At 43.8% G+C, this 22,994-nt stretch overlaps 2 protein-coding genes across 8 annotated transcripts in view; one reads left to right on the top strand and one right to left on the bottom strand.

Moving 5' to 3' along the window:
* ERRFI1 (ERBB receptor feedback inhibitor 1) overlaps positions 1–22,994 on the bottom strand; it is a 98,627-nt gene that overhangs the window by 72,887 nt on the left and 2,746 nt on the right. Inside the window, exons 1-2 of one of the 4 annotated variants that reach the window (XM_054008972.1) lie at positions 16,153–16,424; positions 4,080–4,163 (exon numbers count right to left, since the gene is read on the bottom strand). The gene's annotated coding sequence lies outside the window, so the exon portion shown is untranslated. Of the gene's footprint in view, positions 1–4,079; positions 4,164–11,704; positions 11,722–15,067; positions 15,134–16,152; positions 16,425–22,994 lie in introns of those variants that run through there. The other 3 variants (XM_054008974.1, XM_054008976.1, XM_054008975.1) reach the window with 3 other exon arrangements.
* The window catches only part of SLC45A1 (solute carrier family 45 member 1), a 152,728-nt gene that overhangs the window by 42,889 nt on the left and 86,845 nt on the right, over positions 1–22,994 (top strand). The gene's annotated exons all lie outside the window — the stretch shown is intronic.

The following is a 22,994-nucleotide window of genomic DNA, read 5'->3' on the forward strand; positions in this document are numbered from 1 at the left end:
ATTATAAAAGAAAGTCTATTTTACAGTCATGCCCATGCTCATCCAGCTGCTTCCGGGCATGCATGAATGATTAAATGAATTGCACAACACACTGTGTCCCCATGACTAAGAGACTGCCTTTCCTGTCCAGATTCCATCCATGGGTTATGATGTTCCAGAGGTCATAACTGGTCTGGTTGTTCAACTCTCTGACCAGGCAGTCAAACTCTCAGGGAGAAATGCAGTTTACGTAGAACTTGTTTATTGATCGTGAACTGATTATGTACTGTAAAATACTAGCAACGTATGTGCTGTCTATGACTTCTACGTAGAAGGGATGATACTCAACCTACTATTGCAATGCTCAACACGGAGAAAACAATCTAACACTGAATATTTCTTTATTAATACACAGATCAGTTACAGTAAAAAACAAACTAAGAACATGAGGAAACTTTTAATATCTATTAAAAATATATCTGTAAAGTTATTTTACCAAGCACTTCTCAATTACTTATGAAACACTGGATATTTTCCATCCTTGTAATATACAATTTTGAGAGGATTTATGTTTACAAACAAACTGGAGCCTTCACTTAGTATCCTGACACCAGTGAATTATTACTTTAATTAAAATAAATAAGCAATTAACACTTGGTATTTTACATAAATCTATAAAACCAAATATGGATATTTATGCAGCACATATGTGAACCAGCCCCATCCCACCTTCTCTCATTACATAACATATTTATCTCTATATATTTTCTTTTCCATTTGTTTGCATTTTACAAAACAAATTTTTAAATTTAACAAAGAAATAAGGTTTAGAAACAGCATTGGCCTTGGTATGAAGCCCAGTGACTAGAAGATGTCCTGGAAAGTCCAAATGGTTGGAGTCATCTAAGTGAGTCATGTCCCAATCTTCTGACTGCCCATCTCCAGTAAATGAACCACTTTCCAGTTTCTAGCAGCTCTTTTTTAATCACATGAAGGAAAGGAGCCAGCATCTTTTCTGTAGCCCATGACTGGGTGTTAATGAATCATGAATGAGGGAAAGGTGCATTTACAAAAACATCTGTCGGAGCACTGGGTGTTGAAGAAAGGTACAGAGGGTGGAAGTATCATGGAAAGAGGAGCATGGAAGATCAAGGGAATGGTACTGGGGAGTCAAACAGAGATAGAGGACCATGGGACAAATTAAGAAACCTAGATCAGGGCATAGGGAGCATGGGAAAAGGGAGTATATGAAGGTGGTGTGGAAGAGCTTCAAAAAACTAGGCAACTGCAGAAACGCTTGGTGAGCTCCTGGAAGTCATTGGAGGATTTGGAATTTACTTTTCTATGCATCAAGCATCAAACCCCTGTGACTCGGAAGTGTTTGCTAGAGCAGAGGTTCTCAAACTGCTCCATGGAGAAAGCTGGCTGGTCACACTCTGCTGTCTCCTCCTCTTCAGTTCCAAATGCACATCATCATCAAGACAAACCCAAAAGGGACGTAACCTCCTTGCAGATCGAGCATCACCTGAATTGATCTCTAGCTAGGTCCTTAAAATGGTCTGTCTGGCTGTTCAGTCTACCTCAGTCATTAGTGAGCTTAGCACACCTTCAAGACTTTTGGCAATAGTATGATTGTTGACTGCATAGAGGCTTTCCTTGGCAAATGCACTTCATAATTCATTGGTCTAGTAATATATCCATACCAAGAAAGTTGGTAAAATTAAACCAGTGCTAATGGAGATGGTTGCTGGGTTTGGCTATGAATATCCTCATTGCTGATCTTGTCCTACCACTTAATATGGAGCAGCTGACAAAAACAATACAAACTGAAAATGTCAATTCGTTGTTCTTTAGTGTTTCTTAGCACCCATGTTTCACTGCCTTCCAAGAGAATTGGTATAATCGTGGTTCTATATATCCACAGCACTGTAGTAAACCTGATGTTCTGACATCTCCACAGAAGCTGCAGAATATGGTGCAGAAGCTGCTATATGAATATCCACATCTTTCGAACATATCCCAGCCCTGTCTATGATGCTACCCAAGTACTTAACAGCTGCTACCTGTGCGATATCCTCTTTGGACAGGTTACTACTGAACAGGTTGTAATCTAGCATTGGATGCTGCTTGATGGTAATGGTCAGGGACTTAGTTTTGTCCAGATTAATAATCTGACCAATGCATGCTACTTCTTTCCTGACCAGATCAGCCATCAGCTCCAGCAGTCACCCACCTGAGCCAACAAGGCAAGGTCATTAATGCATTTCAGGGCTCAGAGTAAAATGGTGTTCAGTTCATTGCCACCAGTAGCTGACTCCTCAAAATTATTCATCAACCAATACATGCCAATATTGAACAACAGTGGAGCTGAAACGCAGACTTGAGGAACTCCTGTGCGGCCAGAAACCATGCCATGTACCATTGACTCAAACACTGCTTTCTGTTCCATTATAGAGCTCGTTTATCAAGGACACTATCTTCGGATGGATGCCAAGTTGCCACATCGGATCCAATAAACTTGCTCCATGCAGTGACTCAAAGGCCTGAGGAAAGTCTATGAGTGCTTTGTACGGCTTATTAAATTCACCCTTCTTCTCAAAAAGCTCTCTCAAAGAAAAGATTTGGTCGATAGTGGAATGGCCATGTCTAAAGGTGCCCTAAGCCACACTTTGCCATGAAGTGCAATACTGATTCGAGACATTATCTCAGAAATAAAGGTTTTCCCTAGGACCAACAACAGTGCAATACCTGCCTATTCCTGTTCTTCTGTCCCATACTAAACTTCCTGAGCGTATTTACCCAGGTGGCATTATCCTTTCTTATTTGTGCATTAATGTTGCTCACTGTTGTGACAATGTCTTTTATCAAGATTTCATTATCAATTGTCAGCAATTGCTGATAATTATTTGCAGCTGTATCTTTGATCTTGGTGTTGGTGGGACCATAAACAGAGATGATGGTATGATGCCTGCAGCCAGTACAGAATCAGACACTGATAAATTGCTCATGAATCATGTGCCAATCCTACAATTCTTCTCTGCCACTGGGTGAGAGTACCATAATCTACACTTGCTCAAGGAATCTAGCAGGGTTGCCTGAGAACAAAAATGTATAGTACTCAACTTTGTTTTCTACACTTCCTGGCCAGTGCAGCTCAGATAAGGCACAGATATTGATGTTCAGGGTTTTCAACTGCCTGATGAGGAGGATAGTTTAAGCAATTTTGGACAATGTTTGGACATGCCAGGCACCAATTTTACATTTACCGCTAACATACAGAATACCAAGATAGCCTTTTCACAAGTTTTCAGTGGTCATTTCTCCCTCAGTTGCAGAAACAAACTCTTGGCCATTTTGACTTCAAGAGCAATTAACTAGATTGTCACAGGTGATTGGCTTAATTAGAAACACTCTCATGAGATAAACCCATTGATCCTGGAGGATATTTCCAGATGCTAAATTGCATTAAAAGCTAAAAATAGATTATATGTTTCCCGAATGTGAGTTTTCCATGAAAGCAATTGATGCAGGTGCTACAGTGATGTAACTATCAGTGGGAGTAGCTGAGTCTGTGGTGTCCCAAATGGGAGGGGGCTGTTACTCCATAACAAGCTCTCAGTTGGGATGTGGTCCATATTGTTAATTTCAGTTTACATGTTTGCCAAATTATTATGTATAAAAGTTAAAATAAGTTCTGTAAATCAAAAGGCCATTTTGTTTTGGTAAAAGGATAAGGCGACCTCCATTTTGGGTCAGGTTCTTGTTCCTCGGAAAAGGCGGGAAAATGGAAAGAGCAGGAATCTGACCTTGCCCAGCAACAGCTCCCTATAAAGACCAGTGAGGGGAGGGGCCAGGGGCCCTGGCTCCGAGATTTTGAGTTGTCAGAGGTTCAGGTGTCTAGCTCGCTCTTGTAGTGCAGTACAATCTTGGCACTGGCTATTGACCTGCAATAGTTACTTACTAGTTAAGTTGGGGTTGTTTGTTTGTTGTTTTGGGAAAGCAAACTTGCATACACGGATCTGGTCTGATTAGTTAGATCAATCGTGCACTCAGGACGACGCAAATCGGGTTAGGGTGGGAGTTAAAATAGGGATATGTACCTATCTATTTCATCTGTTGTCCACAGTCGGTTTTCATCGCTGGCTTCTGTCATCTGGATCCTGCAGCCCCTTTATCGCAGACGTCTGTAAAGATAGAAGAACAGCTTGTATTATAAGTGCATGTGTGTGCCTGTGTATTATTCCGAATCTCCAAAATCATTAATACATTCCCCTTTCCCTTCCTTCCTCTCCCCTTAGCAAATAAAGTGTTGTTGGTTGTTTTACATTTGTGCGTGTGTTATTCATTTGGAGTCAGCTCTGATAGATGGGCTTAAAAGGGGGACTCAGCGGGAGGTAAATTGTAAGGCTCCCCGAGATCTTCTGATCAGATCGGCCTAGAGAGATAAAAATCCTTACAGATTTGGCGACCACGAAGGGATCCCTAATACATTTGTTTTGGGATTCCTTGTTTTCCATCAGTCAATAGGACTCCCTTTCCCTTATTTCAGTTGTCCCTGTTCATTTTATTTTATCACTGGAGATTCGAGACCCCCTTGGGCTGTGTGAGTTAGTGAGTGCGAGGAGAGTGAGAGTCCCATTCCGCAGCGCACGTGGAATTTGGGAGTGAGTGGAAGTGGCAAGGCAGCTGGTGGCAGTGGCCGTTGAATCTGCTCGGGGTAGGCCACAGTGGGTGGCAGTACGGAGGGGCAGTAAGCAGCTTGGCCGCAGGGAATCGCTGTACTGTTGAGACCCCATTGAGGTGATTCCACCTTGGGATCTTCCCCTCTGAAACAGTGCTGGGAGAGTAGATCTGGCACAGCGACACCATTTTGAGACTTAAGATCTCAACTTCTCGGCTGGGTTGAGGCGCCCAGGAGATGGGACACTGTGTGAGGTACTGCTGATCAGATTAGCTACCCAGGACGCAGCTTCTCTGCAGCGACAAATCGCTAAATAGCGGTTGACTGTTGGAGGTTTGAGTGAGCGTATCCTCAGGAGCATGTGTACTCTCTGGCGGGGAACCGGGAGAGGTCTCTCGCTCCCAAGGAGGGGTGGTGAGGGTGACACCTCATTAACACAGTGCAATACTAGCGCAGGGTCCAGTAGGGGGCGCTCAAGGGCAGCACAGCGTTGCTGTTGCTTAGTTTGGGTGTGAGTGGGCATTCCCCAACGCACTAAGCAATCCCAAAGGCCTGAGAGGAGGAGAACCTCTCTCATATAGCCGCAGTAACAACAAGACCTGCTGGGAAGGAACCAAGGTTCCTTTAAGGGGGTGGTTAAACACTTCACCAGAGTTTACCTGATCATTAACTAAGATGTGCACTTGGGTAAACTGTTTTGGGTCGCGGGTAACATCAGAGGGAGACACACCCATTAGGGCGGCAGTAAAAAGACTAGTGAAGGGAAATGATCCCTGGAGGCTAGGAGTGTTCCAGGGGTGGGAAGCCTGGAATACTTCACAACAACTTTTGGTGGGTTTTGTCGATGGACGACCAAAACCATCTCACAAGAAACAGAAACAAGCACTGCTGTTTGGACTCCTAGCGGTGACTGAGGAGTTGTTAGTCACGGCGGCTGCGCAGGACAAACAAATAGCAGATGCTAAAGCTCAGACATCAGCACAGGAAGCTGAAGTAGGTGGGCTGTCCTCCCGAATTGAGACGCTAAACGATCAGGCCTCCGTGGGAGTGACACAAGTAGGCAGATTAACCGGTCAAATTCAAGACCTGACCAATTGTTTATCTAGAAAAGCACAGGAGGTTATATTAGATCATGTCTTCGGTGTGCGGAGAACAACATCGATACCAGGCCCATCAAGCATCTCATGTATCACCATCTGGCGGACAGTCCCTGGTACCGCCTTCAAATTGATTTAATAGGGCCACTTTCTCGGTCCAAAAAGGGTAACCTGTATTGTCTAGTAGTGGTAGATGTCTTTACACGCTGGATGGAGGCCTATCCTACGAGAAATGCAATGGCTTTGACCACCACTCGTGTTTTACTGGAACAAACCTTTTCTCGATTTGGTATCCCATCAGAAATAGATTCAGACAGAGAACCACACTTAGAGAGAGAAAAATCCTTAACAATATCTCAAATGAGTTTGAGAATTCCTGTGCTAGATTGCTTTGGGGTTTCTGCAGATCCTTCACAAAGTTGAATTTATACTTGTTCTGTTCTACTACAGATGACTCTGCAGAGAAAATTATTCCCAAATCCCCTTTCTTGTCTTGTCCAGAAGATCAGGAACAATTTCCTGATGGGGAGGAGCTCATCTGGGTCATTGATGCTGCCTTTTGCAATAACATCTGCCCATCCATATTAGGCAACATGACCAGCGTGAGAGGCATTCCTTTTTCATTCAGTGTCACTGAGCTGTAAGTGACTCAGTTCTGATGTATTATTTACACTGCACTGTTATACATACAGCCAGTCACACTGAACATACCCCTGTACATAAAGCAGAGGGCTTGGCCTTCTAATTTTTGCACAAACTACTGGGAGCATATTTTAAAGAGCAATATGGAGATTTCCATTTAAATTCTGTACTAGCTGAAAGGCTGCGTCCCTTCCAAATCTCTTGATTAGTTTAGTAAAATCCCTATGTCATCAGTTAGGACTGTCTGTCTGAGAATGGTTTAACTGTGGCACAGGCAGGTGGTTTTCTGAGTCAGCTGGAGAAAAGTTGAGATGTACACTTCATGTTGTGCACAAACTTTAGAGACTTAACAAGTCTGAGACAATGACCTCCTTGATGCAAAATGTAAATTCCAAACCCAATTGCTTCATCTTTGTGACATGAGCTTATTTCCTTTTTAAGTAATGGAAGACTGAAAATTCAATCATGTAAAAACCATTCATGCAGGTCACTTAACGCCTCTGCATCTCAGTTTCCCAGTCTGTACAATGGGAGTGATATAGTGGGGTTGAAATGGTTCATTAATATGTTTTTAAACCACTTTGATATCCTCAAATGAAAAGTGTTATAAAAATGCAGCGTTGTTCTTTTCAGGCCTCAAAGACAGCTTACAGAGTAACAGCCGTGTTAGTCTGTATCCACAAAAAGAAGAACAGGAGTACTTGTGGCACCTTAGAGACTAACAAATTTATTAGAGCATAAGCTTTCGTGGACTACAGCCCACTTCTTTTGATATGCATCCGAAGAAGTGGGCTGTAGTCCACGAAAGCTTATGCTCTAATAAATTTGTTAGTCTCTAAGGTGCCACAAGTACTCCTGTTCTTCTTTTTCCTAAAGACAGCTTAGCACACCGAACATAAAAACTTTATGAATAAAGGAAGAGGTGTTGTCTTTGCCCACATGGTAATATTGACTTGGAAAGACAAATCTTGTCTCAGGAGAGCTGCTTTGCCAAAATATTTATAGAAGGTCAAAGATGATTTTCTTCCCCACTGAACTGAGCAGCAAAGCTTATTTTGCAGTAAGCTCAGGAGGAGCGCCAGGGTTTTTGCCGCCCTAAGGCTTGGTCTACACTAAACCCCCAAATCGAACTAAGGTACGCAACTTCAGCTACGTGAATAACGTAGCTGAAGTCGACATACCTTAGTTCGAACTTACCGCCGTCCAGACCCGGCAGGCAGGCTCCCCCGTCGACTCCGCGTACTCCTCGCGGCGAGCAGGATTACCGGAGTCGACGGGGAGCACTTCTGAGTTCGATTTATCGCGTCCAGACTAGACGCGATAAATCGAACCCAGAAGTTCGATTGCCTGCCGCCGAACCAGCGCGGTAAGTATAGACAAGCCCAAAGCGGCAGCACTCCTCCTCTGAGCATTTGGTGGTGGGTGCCGGAGCGAGTGAAGGACCCGCCGCCGAATTTCCGCTGAAGACCCGGAGCAGAAGGATCCCCCGCCGCCGAATTTCCGCCGAGGATGGCTAAATGCCGCCCCCCAAATCGTGCCGCCCTAGGCGACCGCCTAGGGTCGCCTAGTGGAAGCACCGGCCCTGAGTAAGCTGCAGGTGTGCATGGTAGCCTAGCCTGGCTCATCATCATTTCCTTTCTGAGGAAAGTGGGAAGGACCTGAGCTGAGCCCAGCATACTGGAGAGGAGTCAGGTCTCTCTGCAGAAGCCTCTGAGAAACAGTCTGCTTACAAATTCTAACAAGAGACAGGGGCTGAGGGCTTGGAGAGGAACATGAAAGCTGGAGGAACCCAGCATGACTGGCCAGGAGCCATTAGATACAAACCTGCAAGAGGGAGATGCCCCTAACTCCCAAACCAAGTAGTTTTGTACATATGCTTAATTTGCACATCTTGCCTATTTCAGAACTGAGCAATCCCTGAACACAACCCTCAAGAAGCTTGTAATTTTACCAGTTGTGTGCCAAATCCTGATGACATGGAAGTTAATGGTACAGGTCTGTCACATCTTAGGCGCATTTAACATGTGCGATTTCAGCTTTACATGGTCGGCAAAAACAAAACAAAAAACAAAGAGAAAAATAACAATTTAAATACTGTTTCTGTAGTGTGGGTGATTTCGCCCGCCATTACACTCAATGTAATTTTGACTATATGTGATTTTTGCTTTAGGCGCTGACTGCGGAATGTAACCCCAGCGTAAGATGAGACAGACATGTAATTCTTTCACCAACTTCAATGGGACCAGGATCCGACTATGTCTGTAGACTCAGAATTATGCACTGGTCATTTCCCTGCATGTGTGTGGCCTCCAAGACTTAAATCTGTCACAGAACAAACAAAAACAATGGTTCCATTATGGTTCTATCATGTGAGTGAGAGTTTTCATCTTCCAATTTCAGAATTTCTCTGTGTGTATACAGCAATAACCCCACTTTGAGCGGTGAAGGGATATGCTCTGTCAAATAGATCAAATTCCCCAAACTGGAGAGGTCTGATATCAGTTACTGGTATCCTGGTTTCTTGGGATCCTGCAACTGACTGATTCCTGAACTGCCCTGCACTGGATGTCTGAGGAAGGACAGCTTTATTGGCCAGGGGATGTACAGGAGACTTTCAATTCCTGTTCCTCCTGTCTGGAATGTCAATGGGTGGAAGCTTCAAAGTACCCTTAGTTCTTACGCTCCTGGTCGGCCTTACGGGTGAACTTGTATTTTGGTGCCTTCCTGCGAGTTTGAGAACAGCAGCGTGCAGCACAGGGAGGACCAGCACCTGGCCTCAGAGCCTGGCCAGGCTGCACAGGGAAGAGTTTCTGAGCCCAGGGGCTCCCCATCCATATACCCCTTGACCACCTACCTGGAGGAAAGCAGATGCATGGCCACCACCCATGCCCACAGGAAGGGGGGACCCAGGGACTGGGCTGCTGGTTCCGCCAGGGCAAGCCCTGCTGCCTGCACTTCCCCACCAGGCTGGCAGCTCCAGGTGGTATCACCAGCCCCCCACCTAGCTGGCCAGGTGCTCCAGCCCTAAGCTCACTTGCATTCATAGGCCCACCAGCTTACGGCACTCAACAGCATCCCCTGACCATGGCGCTCTGGGCAGTCACACACATCACCCACCCATAGGGTCGGCCCTGCCCCGGTTAATACCCAGCTTCAGTGAGACACAAGTGGGCCCTTGGAGAAGAGTGCAAATGACGGCACTAATACATTCTAGTTATAATAGATTATAGCAACCTCTATCCTGAGGCAATGCCTCACTCAGACTATGATCAAGGAATTAGTCCAGGTTTCACCAGAGTTGAACTCCCTACTGAGAGCATCACAGAGCAAAGAACAAATTTCTTGTCCTGCCTAACACAGAAGGTTTGGGATCCTCAAAAATCAGTTCCTGCTTCTGTTTATTACTCCAGACAGATGGCTCAGTTGAGATTTTTAATAACACGCCCCCCCTGGCAAAAAAAAAAGTATATTGCATAACTTAATGATGACAGATGCAGGAGACTGGGACTGGTACTTCTCCCTTGCTGCCTCTTTGTGATTCAGGACATTCCACACACTGGCAAAATCTGAAAGTTGTCTCCTGTACTTCAGCTAAACTAAGTTAACTGAAGGTGAATGGAAGGTTCCTTTTGGTCTCTGTAGAGCCCAGCTGCAAGTTAATCATCACATTTAAAGTTTTACTGATACTCTCTTTTGTACAGCACATTTACAAATGATAAATTATATTTTTCTTCCTCCTGTCTACCCCATACAGACATTCACAGCCACACTATACAGTCTGGGTTCTCACCACCATGCTGAACCATGTGTTTTCAAATTACTGGAGAATCACTACTAGAAATTACACAGTCCCAGTCTGTCTAATAACTACATACACCGCTACCTCGATATAACGTGACCCGATAGAACACGAATTCAGATATAACGCGGTAAAGCAGTGCTCCAGGGGGGCGGGGCTGCGCACTCTGGTGGATCAAAGCAAGTTCAATATAACGTGGTTTCACCTATGACACGGTAAGATTTTTTGGCTCCCGAAGACAGTGTTATATCGAGGTAGAGGTATACTGTATATCCTCCCTCGGAAACACCTTACCAACCATGCTGGGAGGTCATCAGTAAACTAAATTAAATTATTTTCTCTCTTATCTGAGTTCAGTTGGGAGAGAGAGAGAGAGAGCGCTCTTTCAGATCCATGTGACTAGACTAGTTGTCCAAGCAGTTTGGCTTTGCTCACGTGACTGCACAAACAAATAGGCAGCTTGATGAATGTTTCAAGTTCTGCAGGAGCAAAAAGCAATTAATTATCTCATAACCAGTGGGTAGGCCATGGAGTCCCATTCCCAATGAGCCTCTATTGCTGGTCTCATTTGCACTTGGTAGATGTTTGTAAATTCCACTGGGAAGGAGTCTGAATTTCTGTGGGTAGAATTTTAACCATTGTGACTGGCCAGGGGAAAGTTTTATCTCGGGTTGTGGAAAGCTTTGCATGTTAATAGCTTTTATCTTTGCTAAAAAAGTTTTTTCAAGTGTGGGCCAAAAGGTCAGCCCTGAGGGGCAATTCCAAGAGGTCAGAGTTTCTCCATTAACAAACCCTGAGGCCCGGCTAAAAAGGGGAAGGATTGAAAAAATATTCCCATAATTCCTCTTTATATAATCTTGTCAGAATAGTTTCAGATTTCTGAGATTTCTACAGGAGTGCAAAACTAGGCTGGAAGAACTGTCTGAGTGTTAATTTACTATCTGATGCCTCAGCCTCCTGGAAAAGACTGGAAAGCAATGGTCTCCTGCTGGAGTCTTGGCCAGAGGTGAATAGATGAATGAAAAAGGCATTGCACTGCATTTGGGCCTCTCTGACCTTTCACTTCTTGTTCAGTTGTGAAACAAAAAAGTAAACATTTAACTGAATGTGGTAGCCTGGGACAATCGGCCTTATTGTGGGATGAATGCTAGTCTCGTCTCTCCCTGCATAAATCCTCTTCACTGGCAATGCTAATGGATCTGCTGCAGAAGAAAGCCATGCCCTGCAGAGGGCAAGACCTGCATCTAGTCAGAAACACAAGTAGTGTGTTGTTGGGTCCCTGGTAATGTCCTGTACGAAGTAGAATTGTTACATGGGATGTGCAGATCTCTCACAGTCAGAGAGCAGAAGGACTCTCAAGTACTTACTTAATTTTCAATATAGAGTATTATGAGTGAATTTTTAAGTCACCAACATTACCACGAGGTTTGACTCCAGAGTAAACTGTGGAAGCAGTTAGACTTCAGCCCTAAAAATGTGCTGTCACAGTTATTGGGATAACTGTACCTGTAGCTCTGACTCCTTCTGGGGGTCCGATCGAGAGCACCACCTTTTCCGGTCTCATGACTCAAACCATCACCTGGCTCAGCATGGAATCATGTGATTCCCTCACTTTCAGACTGACCATGCCTGGCACTCCCCTGGTACGACCCACGAAAGTCTCAGCAGGTTTGACTTAGGCTCAGAAGCTGCAGTTCTGTTCCTTTTGGGGCAATGATGGTAGTAATCAAAGTACCATTTATTTAGGACAAAAGCATTTAAGACAAAATATCTCTTAAACACAATAAAACAGACTGTATGAATATCTAGCTTTATCCTAAGGCTTACCATTCTCTGGATCTGGGAAGGCCCAATTTCTTTGCATAGTCTCCCTCTGTGTCAGCATGTCCCACTAGACAGCTTTGGACATGTAACTCTCCATCCTCAGAGACTTTGAACTCTTTAGTCTCCTGGGAAAACAGCTTGCTGCTTCCTTGGAGACAGGAGGTAAAGTCCTTGAAACTGGTAGTTTTGTCCATGGTCTTTCAAGTGCCTACAGCCGCACCCCTTTCTGCCCCTTCCCCAGGGCCTGCCCCTGTTCCACCCAGGGTCTTCCCCATTCCATGCCCCCACCCACCCCACTGCAGCCCCAAGACCAGAGACGCTCTCTCCTCATGCCCCGGCCCCGGGACTTCAGTGGGGAGTGAGAGCTCTTCCAGTCCTAGGGCCGCAGCGGGGTCCAGATACTGGAGCTTCCCCTATCACCCCCGTGCTTCTGCGGGGGACCAGGGTTGGGGCGCTGGGGCTTCTCCCGCCTTGCCCACTTCATGCTTCTGCTGGAGAGCAGTTGGGGCACGCGGGCTTGCTCTGCCCCCCTGCAGATTCTGCCAGGGATAGGGTTGGGGGCCACTGCTGGGGGCTTCCCCTGTCCCGCACTGTCTGCCAGGGACGGGGTTGGGGGCTGCTGGAGCCCCTCATCCCACGGCTGCTGCTGGGGATGGAGTTAGGCGCTGCTGGCGGAGGGAGGCTTCCCCTGTCCCACGGCTGTGGCGGGGGATGGGGTCAGGGTTGGGGAGCGCTGTAGAGGAAGGGGGCTTCCCCCATCCCATGGCTGCTGGTCAGGGGCCACTGGGGAGAAGGGACTTCCCCCACCCAGCACTGCTGCTGGGGCCGCTGGGGAGAGGGGACTTCTCCCCAGCACTGCTTCCCCCGTCCACCTGGCAGCCCAGGCTCCGGGCTTCCTTTGGCAGTGGCAGATTATAGGGCAAAGTGACCGAGGCATTTTAAAAAATTATTATTGTTTGTAAAATTGGAGTTTGCAAAATCAGAGTTGGGGTGAGATTCTCAACCTCGCTGTGTATCTGTGTGCTGGGTAAGACAGCTGGAGAGATGTAAAGGGGGTAGAAAAGCCTTTGATACACCAGGAAAGAGTTCCCCCAGCATAGGAACTGAGAAGACAGCTGCAGGATGTCTTTCAAGGACTCCACCCTTCCCCAGCACAGGTGGTATGAAGGGAACATGTCTGAGGGGAGAGGGTTACATCTGTGGGAGGTCTGCAGATAGTCCTGTGGAGACTCTGTGCAGTACTGTGTCCTATAGACAGCCAGGAACAGGCTGGATAACTTTGGCAGCCCTAAGTTTTGCTCGGGGCTGTGCGAGTCCCCAGAGCAGCCCAGAACTGGAAGGGAGGTTACAAAGGTGGTTTAAAGCTACTTCAACCCCACTCTTCCCCTCCTCCTGAACTGCGCGTTCTGTGCTAAGTCTTTTACAAGTACAGCACAGAATCTCAACAGTAATCTCCGAAAGAGCCCCTGGGTTCTGTGAAGTGCCCTTGATTGTCATGCTGCCAACTGAAATAACTCTAGCACGGAACACCTCTACGGAGATCCTGGATGGGCTGCACAGTGAGACTTCACAAGAGACTTGGAAATTGGAAACAAATTTTCTTAGACTATTAACAGAATTGCGACTGCTCAGAAATCTTAACTGCCAAATGTTGTTAACATCTTTAGAATTCCCAGTAATGATCCTTCTTAGTTTTTTTAAAAAATCGAACTTTTGAGTTCCTGGGGAATCATGAGGCATGGCTGAGATTTGGAAATCTAGAGGAAATTTGGTATCATATATGCAGGTACACATTTTTCATTATCTATGGACTACACAGGTTAGGAGGAAAAAATGTTAACTCGATGGGCTCAATTCCAATCTTTGTGATACACTCCTTCTGTACTAATATGTCTTACTTCATTATGATGCTAAGGAATTTTTGGTTGTAAAAAAAAAATATCAAAGAAAGGGAATGACCAAGATGAATAATGATCTGCGGTAGTTTGTGAAAACATGAATGAGCTGGAGGAGAACACATAGGCGATCCTATATTATTCTGAATACTCCCTTCTCTCACTGCAGTAGCGTACAATGTGTACAATGACCAGATATAGGTGTATGGATAATAAGGCCCATCATTGATGTGACAGTTATCAGTTCATTTGGCAACATTACCTTATGCGAGCCATTTGCAGCATTAGTAAATTGGTGTTAATTTTTCTCATAACATATTCCACCCCTCTCAAATATTATGTATTATAAATCTGAGAGGTTTAGAACAAATTTTTAGTAGCCAGAAATACCCCCAAACCATATATCCTGGGTGTATAACTCAAGTTATGCCACTCAGTGGTCTATTTAACATAAATTTGGGGATGAAATATTATTGCAGTGAAGACAATGTTGAGAATACAGTAAATAAAAGTTAAAATGAACTGTACCAACCAGTTTAGAACTGACATACAATTTCCAAACCAAAACATACAGTATATATCTGGATTGAGTCCAAAATACCTTCCCCTCCAAACTGGTTTAGGCCGGACAGACAGGATATTCTATAGAGCAACAGATCATGTGATTAAAGAGAGTGAACAAACATATGGTGTATCATTAACAAAACGCCAGACTGCATTTCATAGTGCTCTTTTGTGATTAGTGACCCATGCAATTTGCTAAAAAAAAAAAACACCACAAAGGGACAAAGGTTCATTCTGTTCAAAATATACCCAATCATCAAAAAAAGAACAAATGAAACCGTTTTTGTATAGCAATGCCAGAGCGCTATCACTGAAGTATAACCGCAGAGAACCTAGTGTAAACCTCTACATTTTGTACTACACTATGAGAAAGAGTTTAGACAAGTATTGTGCCCCAGTTCTGCTGATGTCCTTTAATACTGACTCTCAGCCTCCCCAGACACATACCTTTGCCAATGCCCCTCTATCCAGGTTCCCTATTTTAGCCCATACCTCCCTCTGCAAACAACTTGGCCAATGCCCTTCAATCCTAAACCACAGACTCCTGCTATTCCAGTCTTGGGGCCCTTCTGCATTCTGCCAATACCTGTCAATCCTCATCTGCAGCCCTCCAGATAACCCAGTCCATGGACTCTATTGAGCGGACTGCCATTCAAACTAGGCAGTAGGGTGATCTGGATTAATGTACTGTAGACACAAGGATGAGACACCCCCCCCCCCCCAAACTCACTTCTTTTGTGATCTGAGCCAAGAATTGAACCATTCTCCAGAGATGAAAGGCGAGTCCCTCATCCTCTACCACTATTTTTAGACAATTTTACAATGCTCAGAATATGGGGTAAACACCTTTCATCTAAAACTTTTGCCTAGAACAAATGGCTGCTGTTGGTTGGATGGCTGTGGCCCTTTGAGGGCTGCTCGGACTTGAAGGCTAGGGCACCAATGGGTTTGGAGGCTGCTCAGGTTGAAAGGCAGATGACATTTGGAGAATTTTAGAGTACTTTATGGCCAGCTGGTTGGCACTTGATTTTGAGTGAAGATCAGACAAATGAGGTTGAGGTGCCTTGGCTGGCAGCTCAACAGGAGGAGAGTGGAAAATCCTGGATAATCTAGGCAGTAATTCAAAGAAGGGGAAGACCCTATTCTTGGAGCGTTTAAGGGTATTGTGACACAGAGACTCATTTGTGGTTCACTACTCTGACAACAATTCTTGTCAGGTCTGACATACTCCTTACACTCAAAAAGTTGCATGTAATATATCATTAGAAAACTAATAACTCATTGATCATTAATATTCTTATGTGCTGTATATATGTGATGTGTACAAAGAATTATGTTCTTAAAATGTGTTTGGCAAGCAATACATAAGCACAATCTGCTTTGGCAAAGAAATGGGTTTTTGCTTGTCTGACCAGCCTGGTCAACAGGCAGAGACAATAAAGGTACATTTACATAAAAGGTAAACAAAACCATCAGACTAGTAACTGGGGGGAGATAGCCTCTTAACTGTAAAGGCAGAGGGTAGAACTTCAAATGATAAGCAATTGAAGCAACATTGCCATATAGATGTGTATCAAGTATGGTCTTTTATGAAAGCTAGTGACACACTGCTGATTGAGATAATTGTGAAATGTCTGCATTAACACGATAGGAGGAATTGTGGCTACTCACCGATATTACGCTTTAAAGGCTGACCATACACAGGGAGAAACAGGTTCTCTCTCAGACAGGAGAGAAGGCAGCTATCTACCTGTCTCCAATGTAAATTAATCCGTGTGGAATCAAAACAACGGAAGCCCAATTTTCATATGAATCAGCAGGGGGATTAAGGTCCATAGGAAAGGAAGAACAGCAGGAAGCTTCCTTCCCTCTTGAAACAGAGACAATGAACGTTGGAGCGATATCAAAGAGGCAAAAAGTGGAAGGGACAAGAGCTTGTGAAATCACAGAACCTTTGATCTTTCAACCCAGGGGATTGAAGTCTCTGGATACTGAGTTAGATGAGAAATATGCTTAGGCAAAGATTGTAACTTGCTGAAATTATGTTTTAGTCTTAGAAGCATATTGTTACTTTTGTTTGCTTGTAATCCTTTCTATCTTTATTCCTTATACTTGGTATCACTTAATCCTATGTCCTTTCATTAAATACACTTGTTTTACTTTTACCATAAACCAGTTCAATGCTGTAATTGAAATGAGTGTTTGTCAAACCCCAGTTTAAATAGACTACACACTGAAGATCATTAATTTAAGGGGCAACAAACTTAACTTCTGTGAGTGTTCCAGGAGAGGGCTGGCCACTACAAGGAGACATCTCTGGGACACTCGGGAGTTGGGGTTCACTGTTTGTTACCTGCAAGGCAAGGTTTGGATGGGCAGAGTCCTGAAGAGTTTACTGATGTGGCAGGGAGTTGCTACACAGCAAAACTCTTACTTGCTGAGGCTGAGAATAGTTCACAATTCTGGGAACCTCAGCAGATGGTCACATGGGCAGGTGGTTTGGGGGAAATTCAGGACTCTGAAGGTATTGGGGTCACTCTGAAAAAGTAACCAGGTGGTGAAAGCCAGGGTATGACCTGCATGCTTGTTTTCTGGCTGTTAGTGCTGAGCCACATCAGCATAGCATATTGAAGGCACCCAGAGTTGCACAGTAAGGGAGTGACAGAACCCATTACTAGTCTGGGTTGACCCCCAAGTGTCACAGGCATAATTACACCAGGAGGCCTGAAGACACTTATGAATCTTTAAGGCTCAAAGTTTAGGAGATTGAGAGAAAAAAATCGTGTGGAAAAATGGTATATTCCATGTTGTGATCCTATGTACAACCTTTCCAAAAGGGGCAGCATGCTCAAATGAAACGTAGCTTCAATATCTCAATCCAGAAGGGGAGAAAGTGAAGTGCAGACTGTACTCAGAGTTGTTCTAGCACAGAAAGAAGCATGTGTTGTTCCAGTCACATTGAGGTGTCAGAAGATCTCTGAGGGTATGTCTACACTGGCAAGTTTCAGCGCCACAAATTATACCACTTTTATTAAAACGCTGGAATTAAACCGTTGTTCATGTCCACACTGTGCTCTGTGTGATGTTGGAGCACAGCCACATTAGCAGCTCTTGCAACGGCAAAGACAGCAGTGCATTGTGGTAGCTATCCCACTGTGCAACTGGACGCAGGGCGCTTTGGGAAGGGTTTGCAAGGCCTCATGGGGCAGGCACAGTATCACATGATGCAGGGTTCCCAATCCCGTTGTTCCAGGGGCATTCTACTACATTGCCAGCTGCTTTTCAACTGAAGGGGTGGGGGTGGAGGGAAGGTTGTGTGACAGGTGTGTGTATGTATGAGGGGGGGAGAGACTGTGTTTTGGGGGACAGAGTGTGTGTCAGCATGCTGTCTTGTAAATTCAGGCAGCAGCAGGAAGAAGCCAGTAATGAGGTAGGGGGCGGGGGAACTCCGACATCAGCCCTCGCCTCCCTCCCTGGGCTCTCTGCACAGCACTCTCTCTCTCTCTCTCTCTCTCACACACCCACCCACATCCCTACACCTGCCTCTGTGTTCAACAGCATGAGCATTCCACATTAATGGTTTGCTGTATGTCCCCGAGCAGATCAGCACAGCACCCAACAGCTGTCAGAAAAGGTGCTTTGAAAGGGAAGAGGTGCATGTCTCCAGGGCAGCCGAGTTCAAAACAATGACCAGAGCGCTCATTTGAGGCATTATGGGACAGCTCCGGAGGCCAATTACAGTGCAGAAAGCAACCAAGTGTTCACACTGACAAGAGAGTGCTGGAGCCTCTGCACAAATAGCCTTACGACTCTCGTCAAGGTGGTTTTTTGCAGCGCTGCAACTGAGGAGTTTCTGCGCACAGAGTGGCTTGGCAGTGTGGACACGTCTGCAGTTTGAACGCAAAAAGCTGCTTTACTGCGCAGAAACTTGTTAGTGTAGATAAGTCCTGAATAGCAAAGGTGCTGCTATTTGAGACTGCAGCTTGCTGCCAATACCAGTGCTTGTCCCTCAGACACCACTAGCTGTCTTCCCTTTCCTTGCTGTTAGTTGGCACATAGCACCCTATTTCTTGCTGACTCCAAACTGGAAGGTATTTCCCCATCCTTCTTCACTAACTAAAATATCTAACTAGAGGAGCAGGGATTTTCTAAGGCACTTGGGGGATTGCATTGTTTTGGATTAGAAGATATTTTTCTATTGAGCAGCATGTATCAAAGCTCCAAATGAAGTGCCTGCCCCAGAAATGTTGTGAGTGACTTGACAGCATTAATCATAAGCTGCAGAACCAGGAAAGCAGGGGTGGCAACATGATTATTATTTGAATAACTTCCTACCCAGCAGCAGGTCAACCTAGTGAGCAGCTGCAGCTCAGAGCAAAAGCTTGTTAACTTTCCAGCCAGCAAATAGCTCTGAAAGTGGAACATGTAATGAATGGCTTCATTTCATCAGCCTATTGTACTGTCTATATGTGTAATCTGGTATTCAATTTCAAGTAATTATCGGTGTTTCAGTTTCCTGGAGCCTTCTGTTTACATATTTGTGTTAGTTCAGCTAACCTGTTTCATAAATACTGGAAATGCCTTATGAATCTCAAGAGTTTGCAACATTAAAGCAGAGTTTAAATACTATTCCTGAGATTTAAATGTGATGCTTTACAATAAATAATTAAAACAACAATAAATGGACTCCCTGGATATAAAAATCAACCCAGGGAGGGAACATAAAACAAATTTCACGGGCCTTGCTTTGAACCCAGAACACATATTTCTACACACTGTGAGGAGGAAATTAGAGAATATAAAGATGTTTAAATATACAAAAAAATTCTTCTGCAGTATAGTGGCTACCAAGTGACCTCCTTTACCCCATTCAAATACCTTCCTAAAACTGACTCCTAGAGACTACCCAGTAATAAAGCATCAAGCCCAGAACACAGAATTTACTTTTAAAAATAATTCACTGCTGCATGAATTTTGCCCTTCACCAGTGTCCCTTGTATGTAGGACTGTATTTGGACTGTATTGTCTGTGTTTTAGATTAAGGTCTCCAGATTTTTGTTTCATACAGTCCCAAATAAACTATTAGTACTGAACAAAAATAAATAATGGCAACTCCCTGCTGCAATGCATGACAAGGACAGACAGAGAATCTATACAACTAAGGCTTTAGCTGTGAAGTGGTTAAAAATGGCCAGAACATGTTATGCAGAACATGATAGGGCTTGTGTCAGAAAAATTAGGGCAAAATTTAGAGCTGGAGCCAATAATTAGATATTCTTGTTCAGCTCCAGAAGAGTGATTATTGATTGAACTGGGTGAATGTTAATGAACAAAACAGAGAACAGCAAGTTGTTTAACAGCAGCCCTGAATTTTGAAAGGATGGAATATTCTATACTGACCTGAAAAGAAACTGAACATCTATGCAATAGAAATTTGGGGAGTGTATTTTTTAGCCTTGGCTAGAACATTTAATTATTGTCACTTCCCTCCTCCCCCCAAAAAATGTCAAAAGCACACATCAAAGGCAATTCATAGCAGACCCATAACAGGGAGGCAAATCATGATTCCATGGAGTCAATTGCCCTAGAAACTGTGCTGCATGTAACCTTTATGAGAAAATTAACAGAAAGTTTCACAACAAAACTGCAAATAGAAACTCTCTGTGACCTATTTACTAACCAGGGGCATAGATTAGATGTGAACTGATGAGAGATGTCAGAACATTTCCCTAAGCAAATATGGCACAAGTTTTCTGCCCAAATTCGGTGTGGTTAGTTCAGGTGACTTTAGCCTGCTGAAACATTACATCATTGTTTCTTCTCCATAGCTCACATGATGAAATCTCAAAGAATGAGGCAGGAGCTGTTTACATGGGAGGGCATGTAAGTGTTTCCCAAGTCATTCCTTTAAACAGGATTCTAAATTTATTAAAAGAAAATCTAGACACTGCCTGCTTACATTTTTTCGTGCTGCCTTGCAGTGCTAATGAACACATAGGACAACTGCGGGAGGCTTTGCCTTTTGGCACTCACACACACACAAAAAAATCTATTAGAGGAAGTGGCAGGCCTTTTCCCATAGAGCCCATTGGGTGCAGACACAATAAAGCCATCTATGCACACCACATCGTTACCCAGTGGGAACACAGACAATAGCTCAACATTATTATACTTACTTTAAAGTGTATTGATGCTTTTCTACTATTTTATTTTTGTATAGCTTCTCCCATTACTCAGAAAATTAAAAGCCAGATTCCAAGGGATATCTAACCTTGCCCTATAGGGTCATAATTTGACATTCTTAAGGCTGTTGAGCTCTTACACTAATCTGTGCAAAGCTATTCACACACAAATATATTTTATCTTTTTGACATTTGGGATAAGCCAAACATTCTGGCTTTACTTTTTATTATGTTTTCCCAAAACGCTTAGGCATCTCACTCTCTTTCTCCTTGCAGTGAAAACTACATCCTGAATTCTTCTATGTGATACTGATTCCAATCCAGAATAACTGCACTAAATCAAAAAGATTACTCTGATCTAACCAGTGGAACTGAAAATAGAATTTGTATGAAGCACAAAGCCATAGATTCAAGGCAATTGTGCTGATGGGATTGTAGGAGACAGGTGACTAGTAAGATAAAGCAAAACCCTCTGGCTGCCATTGACCTCGTTGGATTTAGCGCAGTTACACTTCTAGACAGCAAATTGTTTTCATTTTCTTTTTTTAAAAAAGCCTAAGACTGCCAGTTCTAAACATGATGGACAGGACTTCATAGCAAGATCATGTGTTCTTTCTCAATATCTGACTAGTTTTTCTTTGGCATTCACATAATGTGAATACAAATTTTCTGGTTTGATCTCTCAGTCAGCTGCTTCTCCCTCCAAACCAAACTACCCTGTCATGGATCAACTGCAGGTCAGCAGTATGATTAGGATGACCAGATAGCAAGAGTGAAAAATTGGGACAGTGGGTAGGAGGGGGTAATATGAACCCATATATAAAAAAAACCCAAATATCGGGACTGTCCCTATAAAAATCGGGACATCTGGTCACCCTACGTACAATGAACCACCCTTCAACCATGATTATGTGTTCCTGGGAGGGTAATAATGGTAAATAACCTTGTAAAACCCCAACCTAAAATAACTTTCTTCCTGATCCTGTTGTATCCCTCAGTGGTGACAGGACAGCACAGATTTACTTGAATGAGACACATTTTAGGAACAGAGCTCAGGAACACACTCACTCCCATGCAGCCTTCATTGTTTCCTCTCCTTATCTTCTTGGCCAGAAGGAAGCTGCTGGGATGAAAGTCAGATGAGGAGGCACCAGCTGTGTATGAAGCTGTTGCTGTTATGCTCCAATGGGTCAGGTTGTCAGTGATGTGATGTAAATGACACAATTAGCCCATGTCTCTGCAGAGTGAAGTGACTTGTCTGAGGCACACTCACTTTACAGCATACAAGCCTGAGGCAGGCAGTGACCTATTCCATTATCCAGTTTGTCAATCTCACTGACAGAGACATGAACTTGTGCTTTTCTAACCTATTCATTCCGAGTTAAGACACAGACATATCGAACCAAAGAAAAGTCACATGTGCAATCAAAATATTTTCCTACATCAGTCATCTGTTCCTATTTACCAGTGATTTCTAAAACAAAAGAACCTTTTTTTCAGAAAACGAATCAGTAGTAAATAAGGCATCAGCCTTTTCAGGCAGCTTTTCTCATTGATATACTGGCTGTTTTTCTTAAAACTTTAATTTATAAGCAAATCCCTTACTGCCAGAAGGGGATTTTTTCCCCTCACTCTAAAATTTCTTTTTTTTTAAGATGTATTTCCCAAAAACTGATACTTATGTAGAAACTAATCAGAGAACTCATTTCCTAACACAGTTTCTGCACATGCTACTTTCTGCACATGCTCACCAAAGGCTCTTAGGCAAAGTAAGCTGCCCCGAGATAAGAGGGAAGGTGCTCTCATGGATTGGTAACTGATTAAAAGCTACGAAACAAAGGGTAGGTATAAATGGTCAGTTTTCAGAATGGAGATAAGTAAATAGTGGTGTTCACCAGTGGTCTGTTCTGGGACCAGTCCTATTCAACATATTCATAAAGGATCTGGAAAAAGGATAAACAGTGAGGTGGCAAAATTTGCAGATGATACAAAATTACTAAAGACCCAGGCAGACTGCGAAGAGCTACAAAAGGATCTCTCAAAACTGGGTAACTGGGCAACAAAATGTCAGATGAAATTTAATGTTGATAAATGCAAAGTAATGCACATTGGAAAGCATAATCCCAACTATACATATAAAACGATGGGGTCTAAATTAGCTGTTACCATTCAAGAAAGATCTTGGAGTCATTGTGGATAGTTCTCTGAAAACATCCACTCAATGTGCAGCGGCAGTCAAAAAAGTGAACAGAATGCTAGGAATAATTAAGAAGGGGATAGAAAATAGGACAGAAAATATCATGTTGCCTCTATATAAATCCCTGGTACGCC

This window comes from Malaclemys terrapin, chromosome 19 (assembly GCF_027887155.1).
Source record: "Malaclemys terrapin pileata isolate rMalTer1 chromosome 19, rMalTer1.hap1, whole genome shotgun sequence".
NCBI classification, from domain to species: Eukaryota; Metazoa; Chordata; order Testudines; family Emydidae; genus Malaclemys; species Malaclemys terrapin.